Source organism: Ranitomeya imitator, chromosome 3, assembly GCF_032444005.1.
Source record: "Ranitomeya imitator isolate aRanImi1 chromosome 3, aRanImi1.pri, whole genome shotgun sequence".
NCBI lineage: Eukaryota > Metazoa > Chordata > Amphibia > Anura > Dendrobatidae > Ranitomeya > Ranitomeya imitator.
Window position 1 is genome coordinate 41,802,610 of NC_091284.1, and position 24,715 is coordinate 41,827,324.

The window sequence follows — 24,715 nt, forward strand, 5'->3', positions numbered from 1 at the left end:
TATATTATTAGTAACTATTAGGTCATTCCGTGTGCTCTTACCCACTAGGTCCATTATTGTCCTAACCACCAGGTCATAACACCTGGCACTTGAAATCACACAGGCCCATGCTGTCCCCGTCCCCAAGCACCAGATGGAATATATTGCAAAATATTACCCTGGATGGAGGAAAGCAAGATTTACTACAAGACCAATATTTCTAATGATTCCCGTGGCCTGCTGGGGTAAGTGATGGAGTCAGCTACTTTGTTCTCAATCACAACTCTTAATATTATGGGTGTCTTGAGAACATCGATTCTGTTAACAACATAGCAGACAAAGTGGCCCATGACCAGACAGGCCCTTCTGGCATTTGCCGAAATTGCCAGATGGCCAGTTCGGCCCTGATTGACAGTCACAAGCCATCAAACAAAGAAGAACAGCTTACATTTTTGTACCAGGAGTGGCATAAGGTCACCCAAAAGCAGTGAGAAAGACTGGTGGAAAGCATGCCAAGATGCATGAAAGCTGTGATTAAAAATCATGGTTATTCCACAAGATATTGATATCTGAACTCTTCCTGAGTTAAAACATGAGTATTGTTGTTTCTAATTGATTATGAACTGTTTTGCATTATTTGAGGTCTGCTAGCAATGCATTTTTTGTTATTTTGACCATTCCTCATTTTTAGAAAATAAATAAAAAATGTATTGCTTGGAACTCGGAGACATGTCAGTAGTTTATAGAATAAAAGAACAATTTACATTTTACTCAAAAATATACCAATAAAGAGAAAAATCAGACAAACTGAAAATTTTCCAGTGGTCTCTTAATTTTTGCCAGAGTTGTATATGGCTACGAGGTGCATTATACTACTATTTTAAAAAAACAAACATTTTTTATTGATTTTTACTGGGTTTTCAAATCTTCCTGGGGAACTTGAACTTGCGATCATTCAATTGCTTGTACTGTATAACGCAATACTTAATTATTGGTCCTCCTGTGAACCTCCCATGCTGGACTTTACAGGACCAAGATGCCAGGGACCCCCGGGAACCTTTAGTAGGGCGTCTTATTGGCACCAAAAGCAGCAATCAGAACTGGTTCCAGTGCCATCTGCTAGGTACATGTGCTGGCTGTATAACACAGCTGACACCTGCCCTGCACAGAGCAGTCTGAACTTCTGAGCCTGCTCCATACAACTGCACCCCTGATGCTGACGTATATTTATGTCAGGGTGAGGGAAAGGCAGTTAACAAGGTAATGAGATACATTTTATGGAATGTTAATGGTATTCTGACTCCGTAACTGGGCTGCAAGTGTGGGGCTCTTGAGACAGCATTTTTATATATGTCTGTATGAACAATTAGTGATTCGTCATCTGAAGTTACATTTACCCAAATTTAACACCTTCTAAGGACCTGATGTTTTTCTGTTATGTCCTAATACATAAATCTATAGAATTCAATTAGGGTGTACTTATTTTTTTTTCACGACTGTATATGAATATTAATTAAATCCACACATATACACTTCGATATAAATCTTTGGAAATGTGTTTTAACCTTTCATGTTGTAAAAGACTGGAAAACTTTGATTTTTGTCAGACTTCACAGTAGTTCTTTTGCTTGGTGGAAAAGAAATCAATCATGAATTTTTTTCTTTGTTTTTTTTTAAACCTTTATTGTTCAATTTTGATTTTTATTGCTCATTAAACTTTGCTTCTAAACTTTCAGGAACTTTTCAATTTAGTTTTTGAAACAGTGAAACCTTTTTTATTAGAATTATTTTCACAGATGGGTTTCAATAAAAGTTCACCAGTGGTCTTGAAGTTTTTTTTTGAAGTTGCCTCGGTTGTGATTGATTCTGTATCACGTTATGAAAGAGGATTTGCGTTTTTCAGTCAAAGGTGATTAATGTGTTTTGATTAATATGCCGGCCTCATAATACGGGCTGTCATACATATTAATAATACATATCATCTGCCGGTAGTTTTTGATTTACAGAATTAATTATGGCAACTCATTGAGCAGTAAATTTACTGATGAGCGACATGTCCCTTAAATTTTACAGTATCTGATGTTCACTTCATAATGTCTATCCAGTGGTAGGGAAGACAGGATTTATCTGATTCTACGAAGTGGAGGTCACTCACACCAACCGAGTAACATGCCGAGTCAGGGTAGAGCTCCTCGGACCCTCAACTGGAGAGGACTTAGACCATCCATCTATATAGAATGTATGTACATCCACTTATAGCTGTGATCTCAGTAGTCATCATCGGAAGATTATGTATCATCATCTCTTAAGGAATATACCCAAAAGACAAGTAATTGGACATAAACGTAACCTCCAAGTAGGAATGTCTTCTGCTGGACCATTGGTTCCCAGGGTTCAATGAAAGTGTTACTCGTCTGTCCAGGCTCCAGTGCCGGTCCGTACATCTTACCTCTCTGACGGCCAGTTCTCTTTTCTTTCGCGCGTGTCAAGTTATCATGGTAACGCAGATGAAATTATGATCCAAGAACTTTTAAGGCCATCTCAGGGGACTTCTACTATGTTCCTGCACTAATCCTAGCAAAGCAACTATCCCAGCTCTACTATCGCTGAGCTGGGCTGGAGTCATAGTGTGCCTCATAAAACCATACCTCTGCTGGTCCAAGGTCCTTGTTTGCCAATCCAGCTCTTCTGTTCCATGGTGCTTTTCACTCACCCGCATCTGCTACATTAAGACACCTGTCTTTCTACATACTCTACAATTCAAAGGAGAGGTGTTCACACCTGTCTCCATAGCTCTGCTGTTACAAGTTCTTGCCCGCGCATTCAACTATTTAGTTCTGCCGCATCACGTTACATCTGCCTACATGACTCTGCATTATCAAGCTTCCTGTCTGTCTACATGACTCTGCTATTCCAAAGTGCTTCCATTCATTCGGTTCTGCTGTTCCAAGGTACTTAGGAAAATCACAAAAAGAGGACTAAAAATCCTGCAAAAATTCAAGAATTAATACAGCACAAAGGGACTGCAGTGCTTACCTGCCCAGGTCTCAGAACTAGTGCACTCTCAGGATGCAGCAAGCCCATGTAATAAAGATGGCGGCAATACAGGTGCAAAATACCGATGAGGCAACCACTCACAGCCTACCAACTCATGGAGGGGGTGATTGCTTAGTATTACATTGCACAAAAGAGGCTTGTATAGGGCGCTGGTCACACATGGGTAATGCACAGGGTCTGGCTTACAGCCTATTAGTGACCTCCATACTGTTCAATCAGGTGGGCTGCCCAGCACTAGGTACCTGTCCATAACTCCAGCTCTACTGATCCTATCTGTTCTATGTGCTGTGCAGGATATCCAATTCATTTACATTATCAATTCCCGTTCATTCTGCTGACACTGATCCACAGCTTAGTTTTAGTGAATCCTCCTCACTAGGTGAGCCCATAACATGAAGACATTTTGGTGCTTGGATGGACCAATCTAATCTTGGCCTTATACCTTGATATACATCTTTAAGAACAGTCTAGCAAAATAATAACTTTTATATTTGAAAAAACAAGAAAAAAGCATCGGCCCTAAAAACCAAATGACGCGAGTACTGAGGTGCCTTGTGGAACAGCACAGTTCACACCGGTGAATCGGGATCTCGAGTGCTCACCCTATATAACAGTTCATGCGGTAAATGTCCAAAGAAGGAGAAAAGGTGGTCCTCACCGTCCCTTAAAAGTCCTTCATTCAATAACATTTAAAACATAGCAGCGGGAGAATGATGTGAACATTTGTCGGAAACACGTTGCCTTTTGGTATGCAAGTGAACTTGTTTGTTTGTCCTCCTGGACTGAAGACTTTTTCATATTGCAAGAGGAGATGGTGGTCTTTTCATAAACCCTGGATGACCTAGGTCTTCACAGGCTTCCATGCATCCAAAGAAATTGAAAAATTCCAAAAAATGGGGTGATCTGGCTTTTCTGTTTCTTTTTATTTATTATTACTTAACGGCCTTCAACTCAATCTCGAGCCATGGGGACTCGATGGGTGAACGAAGGAAGATCGATCTTGTACAAGCCAAAAAGGGTCCACCAAGGTCTTGATAGTATTAAGCCATTGGGTTGCTGGACTTCCTCTTCACCTTGTTCCTTCTATTCTTCCGACCATGATGTCCTCCTCCAGTGATTGCTGTCTTCTCCTTCTTTTTTTTTTTTAGGCTACATTGATACATAAGTATACACCTTTTTTTTTGGTTATGTCAAAAAAAAAGTATTTGAATTTTTCCCAATTTACTTTAATTTTCCACACATTTATCAAACTATGCCGTTTAGGGTGGAGTGAAAAACAAAAAATAGAACTGGAGAAAATGCAAACTACACAATTGTATCTTGTATTGAAAATAAAATGATCTACTATCGAGATGGACCCTGTTAAAGTCCAGGCCATTTATGATTGGACTCAGCCGACATCTGTGAAGAGTCTGCAAAAGTTCCTGGGCTTTGCTAATTTTTATCGTCGCTTCATCAGTAATCTTTCTAGTGTTGTTAAACCGTTGACTGATTTGACCAAGAAGGGTGCTGATGTGGTCAATTGGTCTTCTGCGGCTGTGGAAGCTTTTCAGGAGTTTTTCTTCTGCCCCTGTGTTGTGCCAGCCAGATGTTTCGCTTCCTTTTCAGGTCGAGGTTGATGCTTCTGAGATTGGAGCAGGGGCTGTTTTGTCGCAAAAAAGTTCTGATGGCTCGGTGATGAAACCATGTGCCTTCTTTTATAGAAAGTTTTCGCCTGCTGAGTGCAATTATGATGTTGGCAATCGAGAGTTGTTGGCCATGAAGTGGGCATTCAAGGAGTGGCGTCATTGGCTTGAAGGAGCCAAGCATCGCGTGGTGGTCTTGATGGATCACAAGAATTTGACTTATCTCGAGTCTGCCAAACAGTTGAATTCTAGACAGGCTCGTTGGTCGCTAATTTTCTCCCGTTTTGATTTTGTGGTTTCGTACCTTCCAGGCTCTAAGAATGTGAAGGCTGATGCCCTGTCAAGGAGTTTTGTGCCCGACTCTCCGGGTGTTCCTGAGCCGGCGGGTATTCTCAAAGAGGGGGTAATTTTGTCTGCCATCTCCCCTGATTTGCGGCGGGTGCTGCAAAAATTTCAGGCTGATAGACCTGACCGTTGCCCAGCGGAGAAACTGTTTGTCCCTGATAAATGGACTAGTAGAGTTATCTCTGAGGTTCATTGTTCGGTGTTGGCTGGTCATCCTGGAATCTTTGGTACCAGAGATTTGGTGGCTAGATCCTTTTGGTGGTCGTCTTTGTCGCGGGATGTGCGTTCTTTTGTGCAGTCCTGTGGGACTTGTGCGCGGGCTAAGCCCTGCTGTTCTCGTGCCAGTGGGTTGCTTTTGCCCTTGCCGGTCCCGAAGAGGCGCTGGACGCATATCTCTATGGATTTTATTTCGGATCTCCCTGTCTCTCAAAAGATGTCGGTCATTTGGGTGGTTTGTGATCGCTTCTCTAAGATGGTCCATTTGGTACCCTTGTCTAAATTGCCTTCCTCCTCTGATTTGGTGCCATTGTTTTTCCAGCATGTGGTTCGTTTACATGGCATTCCGGAGAACATCGTTTCGGACAGAGGTTCCCAATTTGTTTCGAGGTTTTGGCGAGCCTTTTGTGCTAGAATGGGCATTGATTTGTCTTTTTCCTCGGCTTTCCATCCTCAGACAAATGGCCAAACTGAATGAACTAATCAGACTTTGGAAACATATCTGAGATGCTTTGTTTCTGCTGATCAGGATGATTGGATGTCCTTTTTGCCTTTGGCTGAGTTCGCCCATAATAATCGGGCCAGCTCGGCTACTTTGGTTTCGCCGTTTTTCTGCAATTCTGGTTTCCATCCTCATTTCTCTTCAGGGCAGGTTGAGTCTTCGGACTGTCCTGGTGTAGATACTGTGGTGGATAGGTTGCAGCAGATTTTGACTCATGTGGTGGACAATTTGACATTGTCCCAGGAGAGGGCTCAACGTTTCGCTAACCGCCAGCGCTGTGTGGGTCCCCGACTTCATGTTGGGGATTTGGTTTGGTTATCGTCTCGTTATGTTCCTATGAAGGTTTCCTCTCCTAAGTTTAAGCCTCGTTTTATTGGTCCGTATAAGATTTCTGAGGTTCTCAATCCTGTGTCGTTTCGTTTGACCCTTCCAGCTTCTTTTGCCATCCATAATGTATTTGATAGGTCATTGTTGCGGAGATACGTGGCGCCTGTGGTTCCATCCGTTGATCCTCCTGCCCCGGTGTTGGTTGAGGGGGAGTTGGAGTATGTGGTGGAGAAGATTTTGGATTCTCGTATTTCGAGACGGAAACTCCAGTACCTGGTCAAGTGGAAGGGTTATGGTCAGGAAGATAATTCCTGGGTCCTTGCCTCCGATGTTCATGCTGCCGATGTGGTTCGTGCCTTTCATTTGGCTCGTCCTGGTCGGCCTGGGGGCCCTGGTGAGGGTTCGGTGACCAATCCTCAAGGGGGGGTACTGTTGTGAATTCTGTTGTCAAGCTCCCTCCTGTGGTCATGAATGGTACTTCGGCTGGTTCTGTCCATGGGCTTCCTCTGGTGGTTGTGAGTGGAGCTGCAGCTTCTGAGTTTCCTTCTACAGCTGACGAGGTTAATTCGTTAGCTGGCCGCTCTATTTAACTCCACTTGGATCATTGCTCCACGCCACCTGTCAATGTTCCAGTATTGGTCTTGCTCTCTCCTGGATCGTTCTTGTGACCTGTCTTCCCAGCTGAAGCTAAGTTTCTGCTTGTTTTTCTCTGGTTTGCTATTTTTCTGTCCAGCTTGCTATTTTGATTTTTGTCTTGCTTGCTGGAAGCTCTGGGACGCAGAGGGAGCGCCTCCGCACCGTGAGTCGGTGCGGAGGGTCTTTTTGCGCCCTCTGCGTGGTCTTTTTGTAGGTTTTTGTGCTGACCGCAAAGTTACCTTTCCTATCCTCTGTCTGTTCAGTAAGTCGGGCCTCACTGTGCTAAATCTATTTCATCTCTGTGTTTGTAATTTTCATCTTTACTCACAGTCATTATATGTGGGGGGCTGCCTTTTCCTTTGGGGAATTTCTCTGAGGCAAGGTAGGCTTTATTTTTCTTCTCTAGGGCTAGCTAGTTTCTTAGGCTGTGTCGAGTTGCATAGGGAGCGTTAGGAGCAATCCACGGCTATTTCTAGTGTGTTATAGGATTAGGGATTGCGGTCAGCAGAGTTCCCACGTCTCAGAGCTCGTCCTATATTATTAGTAACTATTAGGTCATTCCGTGTGCTCTTACCCACTAGGTCCATTATTGTCCTAACCACCAGGTCATAACACCTGGCACTTGAAATCACACAGGCCCATGCTGTCCCCGTCCCCAAGCACCAGATGGAATATATTGCAAAATATTACCCTGGATGGAGGAAAGCAAGATTTACTACAAGACCAATATTTCTAATGATTCCCGTGGCCTGCTGGGGTAAGTGATGGAGTCAGCTACTTTGTTCTCAATCACAACTCTTAATATTATGGGTGTCTTGAGAACATCGATTCTGTTAACAACATAGCAGACAAAGTGGCCCATGACCAGACAGGCCCTTCTGGCATTTGCCGAAATTGCCAGATGGCCAGTTCGGCCCTGATTGACAGTCACAAGCCATCAAACAAAGAAGAACAGCTTACATTTTTGTACCAGGAGTGGCATAAGGTCACCCAAAAGCAGTGAGAAAGACTGGTGGAAAGCATGCCAAGATGCATGAAAGCTGTGATTAAAAATCATGGTTATTCCACAAGATATTGATATCTGAACTCTTCCTGAGTTAAAACATGAGTATTGTTGTTTCTAATTGATTATGAACTGTTTTGCATTATTTGAGGTCTGCTAGCAATGCATTTTTTGTTATTTTGACCATTCCTCATTTTTAGAAAATAAATAAAAAATGTATTGCTTGGAACTCGGAGACATGTCAGTAGTTTATAGAATAAAAGAACAATTTACATTTTACTCAAAAATATACCAATAAAGAGAAAAATCAGACAAACTGAAAATTTTCCAGTGGTCTCTTAATTTTTGCCAGAGTTGTATATGGCTACGAGGTGCATTATACTACTATTTTAAAAAAAACAAACATTTTTTATTGATTTTTACTGGGTTTTCAAATCTTCCTGGGGAACTTGAACTTGCGATCATTCAATTGCTTGTACTGTATAACGCAATACTTAATTATTGGTCCTCCTGTGAACCTCCCATGCTGGACTTTACAGGACCAAGATGCCAGGGACCCCCGGGAACCTTTAGTAGGGCGTCTTATTGGCACCAAAAGCAGCAATCAGAACTGGTTCCAGTGCCATCTGCTAGGTACATGTGCTGGCTGTATAACACAGCTGACACCTGCCCTGCACAGAGCAGTCTGAACTTCTGAGCCTGCTCCATACAACTGCACCCCTGATGCTGACGTATATTTATGTCAGGGTGAGGGAAAGGCAGTTAACAAGGTAATGAGATACATTTTATGGAATGTTAATGGTATTCTGACTCCGTAACTGGGCTGCAAGTGTGGGGCTCTTGAGACAGCATTTTTATATATGTCTGTATGAACAATTAGTGATTCGTCATCTGAAGTTACATTTACCCAAATTTAACACCTTCTAAGGACCTGATGTTTTTCTGTTATGTCCTAATACATAAATCTATAGAATTCAATTAGGGTGTACTTATTTTTTTTTCACGACTGTATATGAATATTAATTAAATCCACACATATACACTTCGATATAAATCTTTGGAAATGTGTTTTAACCTTTCATGTTGTAAAAGACTGGAAAACTTTGATTTTTGTCAGACTTCACAGTAGTTCTTTTGCTTGGTGGAAAAGAAATCAATCATGAATTTTTTTCTTTGTTTTTTTTTAAACCTTTATTGTTCAATTTTGATTTTTATTGCTCATTAAACTTTGCTTCTAAACTTTCAGGAACTTTTCAATTTAGTTTTTGAAACAGTGAAACCTTTTTTATTAGAATTATTTTCACAGATGGGTTTCAATAAAAGTTCACCAGTGGTCTTGAAGTTTTTTTTTGAAGTTGCCTCGGTTGTGATTGATTCTGTATCACGTTATGAAAGAGGATTTGCGTTTTTCAGTCAAAGGTGATTAATGTGTTTTGATTAATATGCCGGCCTCATAATACGGGCTGTCATACATATTAATAATACATATCATCTGCCGGTAGTTTTTGATTTACAGAATTAATTATGGCAACTCATTGAGCAGTAAATTTACTGATGAGCGACATGTCCCTTAAATTTTACAGTATCTGATGTTCACTTCATAATGTCTATCCAGTGGTAGGGAAGACAGGATTTATCTGATTCTACGAAGTGGAGGTCACTCACACCAACCGAGTAACATGCCGAGTCAGGGTAGAGCTCCTCGGACCCTCAACTGGAGAGGACTTAGACCATCCATCTATATAGAATGTATGTACATCCACTTATAGCTGTGATCTCAGTAGTCATCATCGGAAGATTATGTATCATCATCTCTTAAGGAATATACCCAAAAGACAAGTAATTGGACATAAACGTAACCTCCAAGTAGGAATGTCTTCTGCTGGACCATTGGTTCCCAGGGTTCAATGAAAGTGTTACTCGTCTGTCCAGGCTCCAGTGCCGGTCCGTACATCTTACCTCTCTGACGGCCAGTTCTCTTTTCTTTCGCGCGTGTCAAGTTATCATGGTAACGCAGATGAAATTATGATCCAAGAACTTTTAAGGCCATCTCAGGGGACTTCTACTATGTTCCTGCACTAATCCTAGCAAAGCAACTATCCCAGCTCTACTATCGCTGAGCTGGGCTGGAGTCATAGTGTGCCTCATAAAACCATACCTCTGCTGGTCCAAGGTCCTTGTTTGCCAATCCAGCTCTTCTGTTCCATGGTGCTTTTCACTCACCCGCATCTGCTACATTAAGACACCTGTCTTTCTACATACTCTACAATTCAAAGGAGAGGTGTTCACACCTGTCTCCATAGCTCTGCTGTTACAAGTTCTTGCCCGCGCATTCAACTATTTAGTTCTGCCGCATCACGTTACATCTGCCTACATGACTCTGCATTATCAAGCTTCCTGTCTGTCTACATGACTCTGCTATTCCAAAGTGCTTCCATTCATTCGGTTCTGCTGTTCCAAGGTACTTAGGAAAATCACAAAAAGAGGACTAAAAATCCTGCAAAAATTCAAGAATTAATACAGCACAAAGGGACTGCAGTGCTTACCTGCCCAGGTCTCAGAACTAGTGCACTCTCAGGATGCAGCAAGCCCATGTAATAAAGATGGCGGCAATACAGGTGCAAAATACCGATGAGGCAACCACTCACAGCCTACCAACTCATGGAGGGGGTGATTGCTTAGTATTACATTGCACAAAAGAGGCTTGTATAGGGCGCTGGTCACACATGGGTAATGCACAGGGTCTGGCTTACAGCCTATTAGTGACCTCCATACTGTTCAATCAGGTGGGCTGCCCAGCACTAGGTACCTGTCCATAACTCCAGCTCTACTGATCCTATCTGTTCTATGTGCTGTGCAGGATATCCAATTCATTTACATTATCAATTCCCGTTCATTCTGCTGACACTGATCCACAGCTTAGTTTTAGTGAATCCTCCTCACTAGGTGAGCCCATAACATGAAGACATTTCGGTGCTTGGATGGACCAATCTAATCTTGGCCTTATACCTTGATATACATCTTTAAGAACAGTCTAGCAAAATAATAACTTTTATATTTGAAAAAACAAGAAAAAAGCATCGGCCCTAAAAACCAAATGACGCGAGTACTGAGGTGCCTTGTGGAACAGCACAGTTCACACCGGTGAATCGGGATCTCGAGTGCTCACCCTATATAACAGTTCATGCGGTAAATGTCCAAAGAAGGAGAAAAGGTGGTCCTCACCGTCCCTTAAAAGTCCTTCATTCAATAACATTTAAAACATAGCAGCGGGAGAATGATGTGAACATTTGTCGGAAACACGTTGCCTTTTGGTATGCAAGTGAACTTGTTTGTTTGTCCTCCTGGACTGAAGACTTTTTCATATTGCAAGAGGAGATGGTGGTCTTTTCATAAACCCTGGATGACCTAGGTCTTCACAGGCTTCCATGCATCCAAAGAAATTGAAAAATTCCAAAAAATGGGGTGATCTGGCTTTTCTGTTTCTTTTTATTTATTATTACTTAACGGCCTTCAACTCAATCTCGAGCCATGGGGACTCGATGGGTGAACGAAGGAAGATCGATCTTGTACAAGCCAAAAAGGGTCCACCAAGGTCTTGATAGTATTAAGCCACTGGGTTGCTGGACTTCCTCTTCACCTTGTTCCTTCTATTCTTCCGACCATGATGTCCTCCTCCAGTGATTACTGTCTTCTCCTTCTTTTTTTTTTTTAGGCTACATTGATACATAAGTATACACCTTTTTTTTTGGTTATGTCAAAAAAAAAGTATTTGAATTTTTCCCAATTTACTTTAATTTTCCACACATTTATCAAACTATGCCGTTTAGGGTGGAGTGAAAAACAAAAAATAGAACTGGAGAAAATTCAAACTACACAATTGTATCTTGTATTGAAAATAAAATGATCTTGTCCCTCCGTAAAAAATGCTTTCTTTAAGCTCAATTCTGTGTAGCCGGCAATGAACCAGAAACCTATGCTGGATTGTGGTTGTAAGAAAGTTCCGTTAGGTTTTAAAACTGATTGTTAATGACAGCGGGTTAACAGTGATGTGTAGGTAGCCTGAATGCTGGGTGGTTTTTGGCCACATCTCGCTCACGCTGCGACTTGTACGTGTGAACTCATCTGTAGTAACTAAGTCAGCCATATAATCACATGTAATGTGGTTCAATACAAGTTTACACGTCCAATCTTTACTACTAGGTCTGTTAAATTTTAAAATGGCTTAAAGGCTACTCTGGACGCCTGCAGGGGCATTGTTTACTTAAAGGGTTGATCCGAAACTAACACTGATTTAATCCTTAAAGGGGTGTTCCCATCTCCAAAATCCTATCCCAATATGTAGTAGGTGTAATAATAATAATATTGACATTTTGTGGTGCCTCCTGATGAAGGAGTCTTATAACTCTGAAACGCATTGAATAAAAACCACATTTATTAATACGTTCGGACTTTCAGTGATTCAGCAGCGCAGAAGTAAACCACACTTTCTACCATTACTTCTAATAATAATATTATTACCCAAAAAAAGAAAAAAGTGAGTCACAGAGCAAAATACTAATAAAAGATATAAATTTTAATAAATACTACATAAAAAAGTAAGGCAACAATATATAACAAATGATGACAGGACTAGTAACACCTAGAGACCATGCCAGGCAAAATGAGAGTACAATCTTTGTAATACATATATCTCCTTGTTCCTATAGCAGAATTTTTAAGCTATAAGCAAACACAGATAAAAGGCCCATATACAGCTGCCAGTGCATAAATTCAATGTAACATGCTAGAGGGGCCGTAAAATGTTTTAGTGTCTTGCTTATATAACACCATACTTAATGAACCATCCCCTAGACTAGAGGTATAGGTATAAAAAGTGCCGCAACAAAGGGGAGAAAAAATAAGACACCCACTGAGGAAGCACTAACAGCGAAACGCGCGTCGGGGCCTCTCGTCCACGTCCAGGCAGTAAGTTAGCATTATTGTATTTACTTATCTTCTTATTTTTTCTCCCCTTTGTTCCGGTGTTTCTAGGTGTTACTAGCCCTGTCATCATTTGTTATATATTGTTGCCTTACTTTTTTTTATGTAGTATTTATTAAAATGTATATATTTTATTAGTATTTTGCTCTATGACTCACTTTTTTCTTTTTTTGGGTAATACTTTGGTCTTTTGTGATAGAGCTTTTTCATTTGGCCATTTCTTTTGGATTAATAATAATATTAGCAAATACCTCCATTTAGAAATGTAGTATAGTCCTGCTGATAAGCTATGATGCTTATCCCATGTACAGGGCATTGCAGTATCATAGGCTGGTTTCACATTTGCGTCTTTGTTCGCAGGGTTTGATCCGCATATGTCATGCGTACATATACAGTATTTAACATGGTGTACGCATAGACATGCGCTCGCATGCTTTTGTGTACGCATGCGTCGTTTCGCGGTGCGCGGTGGGGCGCAGCGAACACGATATGTTTCATTTTTTGAGGCGTCAAAAATCAGTCAAATAAGCGCAGGCATGCACATGTGGATGAGTGCGTTAAATAAACGCATTAGTCTATGGGAACGCATGCATACGTAAGGACATGCATACGCATGCGTTCGATGCGCTTGCGTACATCGTACTGCGCATGTCCAGGAACTGTTTGAGACACACCCATTGAGACACGCACTCCTGGAAATACCGAACGCATGCGCATAAACAACGCAAACGCAGGCAAAAACACTTTTTTTTTCTGTCATGTGTAAGCTGATGCAGATAAAAAATGCTACGTAAATATGTGGTGAGTTCTCCTTCAATAGAAGTCTTCAAACAGAGGCTGGACAGACATCTGTCTGGGATGATTTAGTGAATCCTGCTTTGAGCAGGGGGTTGGACCAGATGGCTCAGGAGGTCCCTTCCAACTCTACCATTCTATGATGTGTTTGCGTGCATTTTGGCATGCATTTGCGCATGCAGATAATACGCTGCGCACATATACGCAAATGTGAACTTACACTTAGATATGCATGGTAATGACCACTCATATACTGACAGTTAGTTGCTAGTGGTCATAACCACGGATATCTAAGCTACTGTATATGAGGTAAGCGATATAGGTTATCAGAAGAACTATAGTACATTTCTATTGGAGGTATTTGCTAATATTATTATTACTACACCTAGGCTTGGACTGGCACATAGGGGAACGGGAATCTCCCGGTGGGCCCCTGTGCAGACATGGGCCCCCAACCCCATTGTATGGACAGTACTTGGCATAATTCACTTGATTTACTCTGTATAGAAAAAAGCAGCATCTCATCATTCATTAACCAAAACTACTCAGTTATTATATAGAGATGTAGGTAAATTTGTAAAAGAGGACAGTGTAATATTTGTATGCAGGTGAAAAGTAGACCCCCAAATACAATATTACTGGTGGGCCCTCGGCACCCCAGTCCGACACTGACTACACCTACTACATATTGGGATAGGATCTTGGAGATGGGAATACCCCTTTAATCTCTTGTACCACCATGAAATGAAGAGTCATCAGTGATGTTCGTTTCAGGGGCTGGGCTAGTCCCTGTTCTCCTAAGCATGTGCTGGTTGTCAATTATGACGTATGCTCAGTAGAATATTGTCACTGTACAATATTCTTATTAATGCACAGTGACAGTGCGCTCCCTCTCCAGCTCTGATGAGAAGTGAGCCAGCAAGTGAGTGCAATAACAGTGTGCACTGTAAAGAGATAACACAGCAAGATGGAAAAGCAGAGATCAGTCACGTACCTGAAACTGACGTTACTTTCAGTAGTGGACCTGATCTCTGTTCTCTCTGCTCGGTGGGTTATCTCCTTTCATTGTGCACTGACAGTGTGCTCTCATCACTAAGTTCTCATCAGAGCCGGCGAAGGAGCAAACTGTCTCTGTGGGAAGATCCTACTGAGCATATGTTGAAATTGACAATTGGCACATGCTCAGTAGAGCAGGTACTAGCCCAGCCCCTGAAATGAACATCACTGATGACACTTCGTCACTGATGCCCCCCGATAACGACTCGTTTCAGTATCCCACCATGCACTGGGGGTCTCTCAAACAATATTTCATAAAAAAGGAAGTTGGTAAAAAAATAAAGCAGTTAGATAAAGTAGAGAAGAAATGCTAAGGATTTTTTTTTAAACAAAGTATATTAGAAAATAGATTATTACATTAAGTAGATATTAAGGATTAAATCAGTGTTAGGTTCGGATCACGCGTTTAAGTGCATATACAGGAATTTCAGCTAAAAAACAATTTTACAATTTGATCTTTTGTTAATGTTGGATCTTTCGCCTTCTAGAGGCTGAAGAATGAGTCATCTATGAATCCATCAGTGAACTGGTTCTGATGGGAGAGTTGGTAACTCTTTTGCCCTGATTTATCAAGACCGGAGGTTTTCTCTCCAGGCTTGATGAGGGGGTGTTAAAAATAACTAAGTTTTATCATTTTCCCCCATGAACCATTGCCAATAAGACACCATACTCAGCTATTCTCTTTCATAGAATCATAGAATGTTAGAGTTGGAAGGGTCCTCCAGGGTCATCGTATCCAGCCCCCTGCTCAATGCAGGATTCACTAGACCATCTCAGACAGATGTCTGTCCAGCCTCTGTTTGAAGACTTCCATTGAAGGAGAACTCACCACCTCTCATGGCAGCCTGTTCCACTCATTCACCACCCTCACTGTCAAAAAGGTTTTTCTAATACCTTATACCTAATCTGTATTTTCTCCCTTTCAGTCTCATTCCATTGTTTCTCATGTTTCCATGTGCAAATGAGAATAAGGATGATCCTTCTACACTGTGACAGCCCTTCAGATATTTGTAGACATCTATTAAGTTTCCTCTTTAAATAGAATCTGCCAACAGGTTTTTGCCATGTAATCTGAGAGCAGCACAATATAGATGTAAGAGTGTGACAAAAGCTGCCGTGTGCATACAATTAATGTTTGGTAATGTAAATGATGCTTATGTGTACCTTATTAATAATAATGTGGTTGTTATATTGTATAAGATTTTTACATCTAATTTTATGTGTTTTGATATTGTTATAAGATTAGGGAAAGATGTAAAGGATAAGATAAGAGGGTAGCTATAAAGGATAGGAGTATAAGAATAATTAAAGTAGGGGATTTCCAAGTTGGGAAGGGTAAGAGTGAGTGAGTTTGTCAGCGGGACACTTCCTGATGGTCAGTCAGTCAGTGTAAAGTAGTGTACTATAGTTGTAACATTAAGAAAGTGCTGGAAAGTGATTTTGGAGAAGGCAGAACAGACCAGAGGGCCATCCAGTATGGAAAGGCACATAATGATTGGGAAAAGCAGGATGCAGTTGCCGCCACTTGGTACGATGGTATGCCATAAAAAATCTGGGGTCTATGGCTCGAATCAGGATTTTTCCTTCCTTTTTCGTCTCCCAGTGAAGGGAGCCAGAGTGGGAACCAATACGGGAAAGTGGGCGCAGGAATATGGGGACACCAGAGCCAGGACGAGCATCTCAGAGAATGGAGGAGCCGGCATTGAGAGGGAAAGCTCAGCTTGAAAATGGGACCGCAAAGCCAGGACGAGCATCTCAGAGAATGGAGGAGCCAGCATTGAGAGGGAAAGCTCAGCTTGAATATGGAACTGTAGAGCCAGGAAGAGCATCTCAGAGGGTAGAGGAGCCAGCAATGAGAAGGAAAGCTCAGCTTGAAAATGGGACCGCAAAGCCAGGAAGAGCATCTCAGAGAATGGAGGAGCCGGCATTGAGAGGGAAAGCTCAGCTTGAAAATGGGACTGCAGAGCCAGGACGAGCATCTCAGAGAATGGAGGAGCCGGCATTGAGAGGGAAAGCTCAGCTTGAAAATGGGACCGCAGAGCCAGGACGAGCATCTCAGAGAATGGAGGAGCCGGCATTGAGAGGGAAAGCTCAGCTTGAAAATGGGACCGCAGAGCCAGGACGAGCATCTCAGAGAATGGAGGAGCCGGCATTGAGAGGGAAAGCTCAGCTTGAAAATGGGACCGCAGAGCCAGGACGAGCATCTCAGAGAATGGAGAAGCCGGCATTGAGAGGGAAAGCTCAGCTTGAAAATGGGACCGCAGAGCCAGGACGAGCATCTCAGAGAATGGAGGAGCCAGCAATGAGAAGGAAAGCTCAGGCTGAATATGGAACCACAGAGCCAGGCAGCGCACCTCAGAAGGCAGAGGAGCCAGCATTGAGAGGGAAAGCTCAGGCTGAATATGGAACTGCAGAGCCAGGCAGCGCACCTCAGAAGGCAGAGGAGCCAGCATTGAGAGGGAAAGCTCAAGCTGAATATGGAACCGCAGAGCCAGGACGAGCATCTCAGAGGCTGGAGGAGCCAGTATTGAGAAGGAAAGCTCAGGCTGAGTGTGGGACCTCAGAGCCAGAGATTGCATCACAGAGGGCAGAGGAGCCAGCATTGAGAGGGAAAGCTCAGGCTGAATATGGAAGCGCAGAGCCAGGATGAGCATATCAGAGGCTAGAGGAGCCAGCAGTGAGAAGGAAAGCTGTTATGACCTGGTGGTCAGGACAATAATGGACCTGGTGGTTAAGAGCACACGGAATGACCTGATAGTAACTGATAATAACGGACGAGCTCTGGGACGTGGGAACTCTGCTGACCGCAATCCCTAATCCTATCAAACACACTAGAAATAGCCGTGGATTGCGCCTAACGCTCCCTATGCAACTCGGCACAGCCTAAGAAACTAGCTAGCCCTAAAGAAGGAAAATAAAGCCTACCTTGCCTCAGAGAAATTCCCCAAAGGAAAAGGCAGCCCCCCACATATAATGACTGTGAGTAAAGATGAAAATACAAACACAGAGATGAAATAGATTTAGCAAAGTGAGGCCCGACTTACTGAACAGACCGAGGATACGAAAGGTTACTTTGCGGTCTGCACAAAAACCTACAAAAAGACCACGCAGAGGGCGCAAAAGACCCTCCGCACCGACTCACGGTGCGGAGGCGCTCCCTCTGCGTCCCAGAGCTTCCAGCAAGCAAAACAACAATAATAATAGCAAGCTGGACAGAAAAATAGCAAACCCAAGAAATACAAGCTGAAACTTAGCTTCTGCAGGGAAGACAGGTCACAAGAACGATCCAGGAGTGAACTAGACCAATACTGGAACATTGACAGGTGGCATGGAGCAAAGAACTAAGTGGAGTTAAATAGCGCAGCCTGCTAACGAATTAACCTCGTCACCTGTGGAAGGAAACTCAGAAACACCCACCAGAGGAAGTCCATGGACAGAACCAGCCGAAGTACCATTCATGACCACAGGAGGGAGCCCGACAACAGAATTCACAACAGTACCCCCCCTTGAGGAGGGGTCACTGAACCCTCACCAGGGCCCCCAGGTCGACCAGGATGAGCCAAATGAAAGGCACGAACCAGATCGGCAGCATGAACATCAGAGGCAAAAACCCAGGAATTATCTTCCTGACCATAACCCTTCCACTTGACCAGGTACTGGAGTTTCCATCTCGAAACACGAGAATCCAAAATCTTCTCCACCACATACTCCAACTCCCCCTCAACCAACACCGGGGCAGGAGGATCAACGGATGGAACCACAGGCGCCACGTATCTCCACAATAACGACCTATGGAACACATTATGGATGGCAAAAGAAGCAGGAAGGGCCAAACGAAATGACACAGGACACCCAATCATCCTGATCAGCAGAAACAAAGCATCTCAGATATGTTTCCAAAGTTTGATTAGTTCGTTCGGTTTGGCCATTTGTCTGAGGATGGAAAGCCGAGGAAAAAGACAAATCAATGCCCATCCTAGCACAAAAGGATCGCCAAAACCTTGAAACAAACTGGGAACCTCTGTCAGAAACGATGTTCTCCGGGATACCATGTAAACGAACCACATGCTGGAAAAACAATGGCACCAAATCAGAGGAGGAAGGCAATTTAGACAAAGGTACCAAATGGACCATCTTAGAAAAGCGATCACAAACCACCCAAATGACCGACATCTTTTGAGAGACGGGGAGATCCGAAATAAAATCCATAGAAATATGCGTCCAGGGCCTCTTCAGGACCGGCAAGGGCAAAAGCAACCCACTGGCACGAGAACAGCAGGGCTTAGCCCGAGCACAAGTCCCACAGGACTGCACAAAAGAACGCACATCCCGTGACAAAGACGGCCACCAAAAGGATCTAGCCACCAAATCTCTAGTACCAAAGATTCCAGGATGCCCAGCCAACACTGAACAATGAATCTCAGAGATAACTCTACTAGTCCATCTATCAGGGACAAACAGTTTCTCCGCTGGGCAACGGTCAGGTCTATCAGCCTGAAATTTTTGCAGCACCCGCTGCAAATCAGGGGAGATGGCAGACAAAATTACCCCCTCTTTGAGAATACCCGCCGGCTCAGGAACACCCGGAGAGTCAGGCACAAAACTCCTTGACAGGGCATCAGCCTTCACATTCTTAAAGCCCGGAAGGTACGAAACCACAAAATCAAAACGGGAGAAAAATAATGACCATCGAGCCTGTCTCGGATTCAACCGTTTGGCAGACTCAAGATACGTCAAATTCTTGTGATCTGTCAAGACCACCACGCGATGCTTGGCTCCTTCAAGCCAATGACGCCACTCCTCGAATGCCCACTTCATGGCCAACAACTCTCGATTACCAATATCATAATTGCGCTCCGCAGGCGAAAACTTTCTAGAAAAGAAAGCACATGGCTTCATCACCGAGCCATCAGAACTTCTTTGCGACAAAACAGCCCCAGCACCAATCTCAGAAGCCTCAACTAGGGTTGAGCGAAACGGGTCGAACATTTTCAAAAGTCGCCGACTTTTGGCTAAGTCGGGGTTTCATGAAACCCGATCCGACCCCTGTGCGGGGTCGGCCATGCGGTACGCGACTTTCGCGCCAAAGTCGCGTTTCAATGACGCGAAAAGCACCATTTCTCAGCCAATGAAGGTAAACGCAGAGTGTGGGCAGCGTGATGACATAGGTCCTGGTCCCCACCATCTTAGAGAAGGGCATTGCAGTGATTGGCTTGCTGTCTGCGACGTCACAGGGGCTATAAAGAGGCGTTCCCGCCGACCGCCATCTTACTGCTGCTGATCTGAGCTTAGGGAGAGGTTGCTGCCGCTTTGTCAGAAGCAGGGATAGCGTTAGGCAGGGTCCATTAACCACAAAACCGCTTGTGCTGCAGCGATTTGCACTGTCCAACACCACCCTCGGTGTGCAGGGACAGTGGAAGTTTTTTTTTTTTTTTTTTTTTCCCCTCAGCGCTGTAGCTCATTGGGCTGCCCTAGAAGGCTCCCTGATAGCTGCATTGCTGTGTGTACGCCGCTGTGCAAACCAACTGCTTTTTTCAAAGCACAAATCCTCTTGTTCCTTCCTTTCTGCACAGCTATCTTTTTTGTTTGTCCACACTTTTTATTTCATTTGTGCATCAGTCCACTCCTTATTGCTGCCTGCCATACCTGGCTGAGATTACTGCAGGCAGGGAGATAGTAGCTGCCTGCCATACCTGGCTGAGATTACTGCAGGCAGGGAGATAGTAATTGTAGGACATTCCCTGTTTTTTTTTTTTTTTTTTTTTTGGTGGGAGATTAAGATTGGCAATTTGGCATTTCTGCTAGAGTGCCATCCCTGTGTGTGCCATCTCTCTCACATAGTGGGCCATAGAAAGCCTTTTCATTTTTCTGTATTTTTTTTTGTGGGGTGTATAAATTCTCCCTGATAAAAATACAGTGGGAGATTAATATTGGCCTTTGGGCTTGTGTGCCAGTCCTGAGTGTGCCATCTCTCTCACAAATAGTGGGCCATAGAAAGCCTATTTTATTTTTTTTGGGGTTTTATAAATTCTCCCTGAAAAAAAGGGAGATTAATATTGGCCTCTGGGCTTGTGTGCCAGTCCTGAGCGTGCCATCTGTGCCAGCCCTGAGCGTGCCATCTCTCTCACAAATAGTGGGCCATAGAAAGCCTATTAATTTTTTTTTTTGGTTTTATAAATTCTCCCTGAAAAAAAGGGAGATTAATATTGGCCTCTGGGCTTGTGTGCCAGTCCTGAGCGTGCCATCTGTGCCAGCCCTGAGCGTGCCATCTCTCTCACAAATAGTGGGCCATAGAAAGCCTATTTAATTTTTTTTTTTGTTTTATAAATTTTCCCTGAAAAAAGGGAGATTAATATTGGCCTCTGGGCTTGTGTGCCAGTTGTGAGCGTGCCATCTGTGCCAGTCCTGAGCGTGCCATCTCTCTCACAAATAGTGGGCCATAGAAAGCCTATTTAAATTTTTTTTTGGTTTTATAAATTCTCCCAGAAAAAAAGGGAGATTAATATTGGCCTCTGGGCTTCTGTGCCAGTCCTGAGCGTGCCATCTGTGCCAGTCCTGAGCGTCCCATCTCTCTCACAAATAGTGGGCCATAGAAAGCCTATTTTATTTTTTTTGGGGGTTTTATAAATTCTCCCTGAAAAAAAGGGAGATTAATATTGGCCTCTGGGCTTGTGTGCCAGTCCTGAGCGTGCCATCTGTGCCAGCCCTGAGCGTGCCATCTCTCTCACAAATAGTGGGCCATAGAAAGCCTATTTATTTTTTTGTTTTGTTTTATAAATTTTCCCTGAAAAAAGGGAGATTAATATTGGCCTCTGGGCTTGTGTGCCAGTTGTGAGCGTGCCATCTGTGCCAGTCCTGAGCGTGCCATCTCTCTCACAAATAGTGGGCCATAGAAAGCCTATTTAAATTTTTTTTTGGTTTTATAAATTCTACCAGAAAAAAAGGGAGATTAATATTGGCCTCTGGGCTTCTGTGCCAGTCCTGAGCGTGCCATCTGTGCCAGTCCTGAGCGTCCCATCTCTCTCACAAATAGTGGGCCATAGAAAGCCTATTTTTTTTTTTTTTGGGTTTTAGAAATTCTCCCTGGAAAAAAAAAGGGAGATTAATATTGCCCTTTGGGCTTGTGTGCCAGTAGTAAGCGTTCCATCTCTCTCTCTCTCTCTCTCAGTCAGTGGGCCATAGAACGCCTATTTTTGGTTTTATTTGTTTTCTAAATTCTCCCTGAAAAAATCATTTTATTTTATTTGGTTTCTAAATTCTTCCTGATAAAATCACATTTTTTTTATTATTTTTTTTTCTAAAGTCTCCCTGAAAAAAAAAAAAAAAACAGTGGGAGATTAATATTGGCCTTTCTGCTTGTGTGCCAGTCTTGACTCCTGGGTGCGTCATCTCTCAGTCAGTGGGCCATAGAACGCCTATTTTTGGTTTTATTTGTTTTATAAATTCTCCCAGAAAAAATCATTTTATTTTATTTGGTTTCTAAATTCTTCCTGATAAAATCACATTTTTTTTATTATTTTTTTTTCTAAAGTCTCCCTGAAAAAAAAAAAAAAAAACAGTGGGAGATTAATATTGGCCTTTCTGCTTGTGTGCCAGTCTTGACTCCTGGGTGCGTCATCTCTCAGTCAGTGGGCCATAGAACGCCTATTTTTGGTTTTATTTGTTTTATAAATTCTCCCAGAAAAAATCATTTTATTTTATTTGGTTTCTAAATTCTTCCTGATAAAATCACATTTTTTTTATTATTTTTTTTTCTAAAGTCTCCCTGAAAAAAAAAAAAAAAAACAGTGGGAGATTAATATTGGCCTTTCTGCTTGTGTGCCAGTCTTGACTCCTGGGTGCGTCATCTCTCAGTCAGTGGGCCATAGAACGCCTATTTTTGGTTTTATTTGTTTTCTAAATTCTCCCTGAAAAAATCATTTTATTTTATTTGGTTTCTAAATTCTTCCTGATAAAATCACATTTTTTTTATTATTTTTTTTTCTAAAGTCTCCCTGAAAAAAAAAAAAAAAAACAGTGGGAGATTAATATTGGCCTTTCTGCTTGTGTGCCAGTCTTGACTCCTGGGTGCGTCATCTCTCAGTCAGTGGGCCATAGAACGCCTATTTTTGGTTTTATTTGTTTTATAAATTCTCCCAGAAAAAATCATTTTATTTTATTTGGTTTCTAAATTCTTCCTGATAAAATCATATTTTTTTTATTATTTTTTTTTCTAAAGTCTCCCTGAAAAAAAAAAAAAAAAAACAACCAAAAAAAACAGTGGGAGATTAATATTGGCCTTTCTGCTTGTGTGCCAGTCTTGACTCCTGGGTGTGCCATCTCTCTCTCTCTCTCTCTCTCTCTCTCTCTCTCTCTCTCTCTCCAATTGTGGTCCATAGAAAGCCTATATTTTTTTTCCTTGATTTGGGTTCTAAAATCTACCAGAGAAAATAACTACATCAATCATTGGTAGAAAAATATTGGCCTCTGGGTTTGTGTGCCACTCCTGACTCCTGTGTGCGTCATCTCTCAGTCAGTGGGCCATAGAACGCCTATTTTTGTTTTTATTTGTTTTATAAATTCTCCCTGAAAAAATCATTTTATTTTATTTGGTTTCTAAATTCTTCCTGATAAAATCATATTTTTTTTATTATTTTTTTTTCTAAAGTCTCCCTGAAAAAAAAAAAAAAAACAAAAAAAAAAAAAAAAAACAGTGGGAGATTAATATTGGCCTTTCTGCTTGTGTGCCAGTCTTGACTCCTGGGTGTGCCATCTCTCTCTCTCTCTCTCTCTCCAATTGTGGTCCATAGAAAGCCTACATTTTTTTTCCTTGATTTGGGTTCCAAAATCTACCAGAGAAAATAACTCCATCAATCATTGGTAGAAAAATATTGGCCTCTGGGCTTGTGTGCCACTCCTGATTCCTGTGTGCGTCATCTCTCACTCAGTGGCCCATAGAAAGCATATAGTTTGTTACATTTGTTTTCTAAATTCTCCCTGCAAAAATCTTTTTTTTTTTTTGGGGGGGGTTTCTAAAGTGTTCCTGAAAAAAAAAAAAATAAAAAAAAAATAATAGTGTGACATTAATATTAACATTTGTGCTTCAGTGACAGTCCTGCGTGTGGGGCATCTCTCTAATTTGCAGCCACCAAAAAAAGAGTGTGTAACATTGGGCCTGATTTTCGCTGTGGTCTCACCAACCTGTAAAGGGGTAGCTAAATCATACTGAAGTTATAGCTCACCGTGTAAGTTGTGTGACTGCAACAAATAACGTTAGTTTGGTTACGTTTTTAAAACAATGAGGAAGTCTAGTGGAAGAGGTCGTGGCCGGGGGCGTTCATTGTCAGCTGGTAATGAGGGTAGTGGTAGTGGTGGAGCATCAGGTGGTCGTGGGGGAAAAAATATTGCACCTAAGTCTGGAGCTGTGGAGCCAGGTTCGTCGTCCGGCTACACAAGGCCTCGAACGCTCCCTTTTCTGGGATTAGGAAAACCGCTTTTAAAGCCGGAGCAGCAAGAGCAAGTTTTGGCTTATCTTGCTGACTCAGCCTCTAGCTCTTTTGCCTCATCTCGTGAAACTGGTAAAAGTAAAAGCAGCGCGTCGTTAGTGGATGTTCACGGTCAGGGACAAGTCACTTCCTTGTCCTCTTCAGCAAAAACAACAACAGAGAAGAATGCAGCAGGCGACACAACGGGTTACTCCATGGAGCTCTTTACACATACCGTCCCTGGCTTAGAAAGTGAAGCAGTTAACAGTCCATGCCCATTACAAATTGAATCTGACATGGAGTGCACTGACGCACAGCCACAGCCAGACTACTATGCTGGTCCTTTGACTCAGACCACAACATTGCCCTCGCAGGGTGCTGATCAAGAATCAGACCCTGATGAGACTATGTTGCCCCATCACGAACGCTATACCACCGAACGACACGGTGACACAGACGAAGTTGCGCAGGAGGTACAAGAAGAGTTATTAGATGACCCAGTTCTTGACCCCGATTGGCAGCCATTGGGGGAACAGGGTGCAGGCGGCAGCAGTTCTGAAGCAGAGGAGGAGGAGGGGCCGCAGCAGGCATCAACATCGCCACAGGTTCCATCTGCCGGGCCCGTATCTTGCCCAAAACGCGTGGCAAAGCCAAAACCTGGTGGAGGACAGCGTGGCCATCCGGTTAAAGCTCAGTCTGCAATGCCTGAAAAGGTATCCGATGCTAG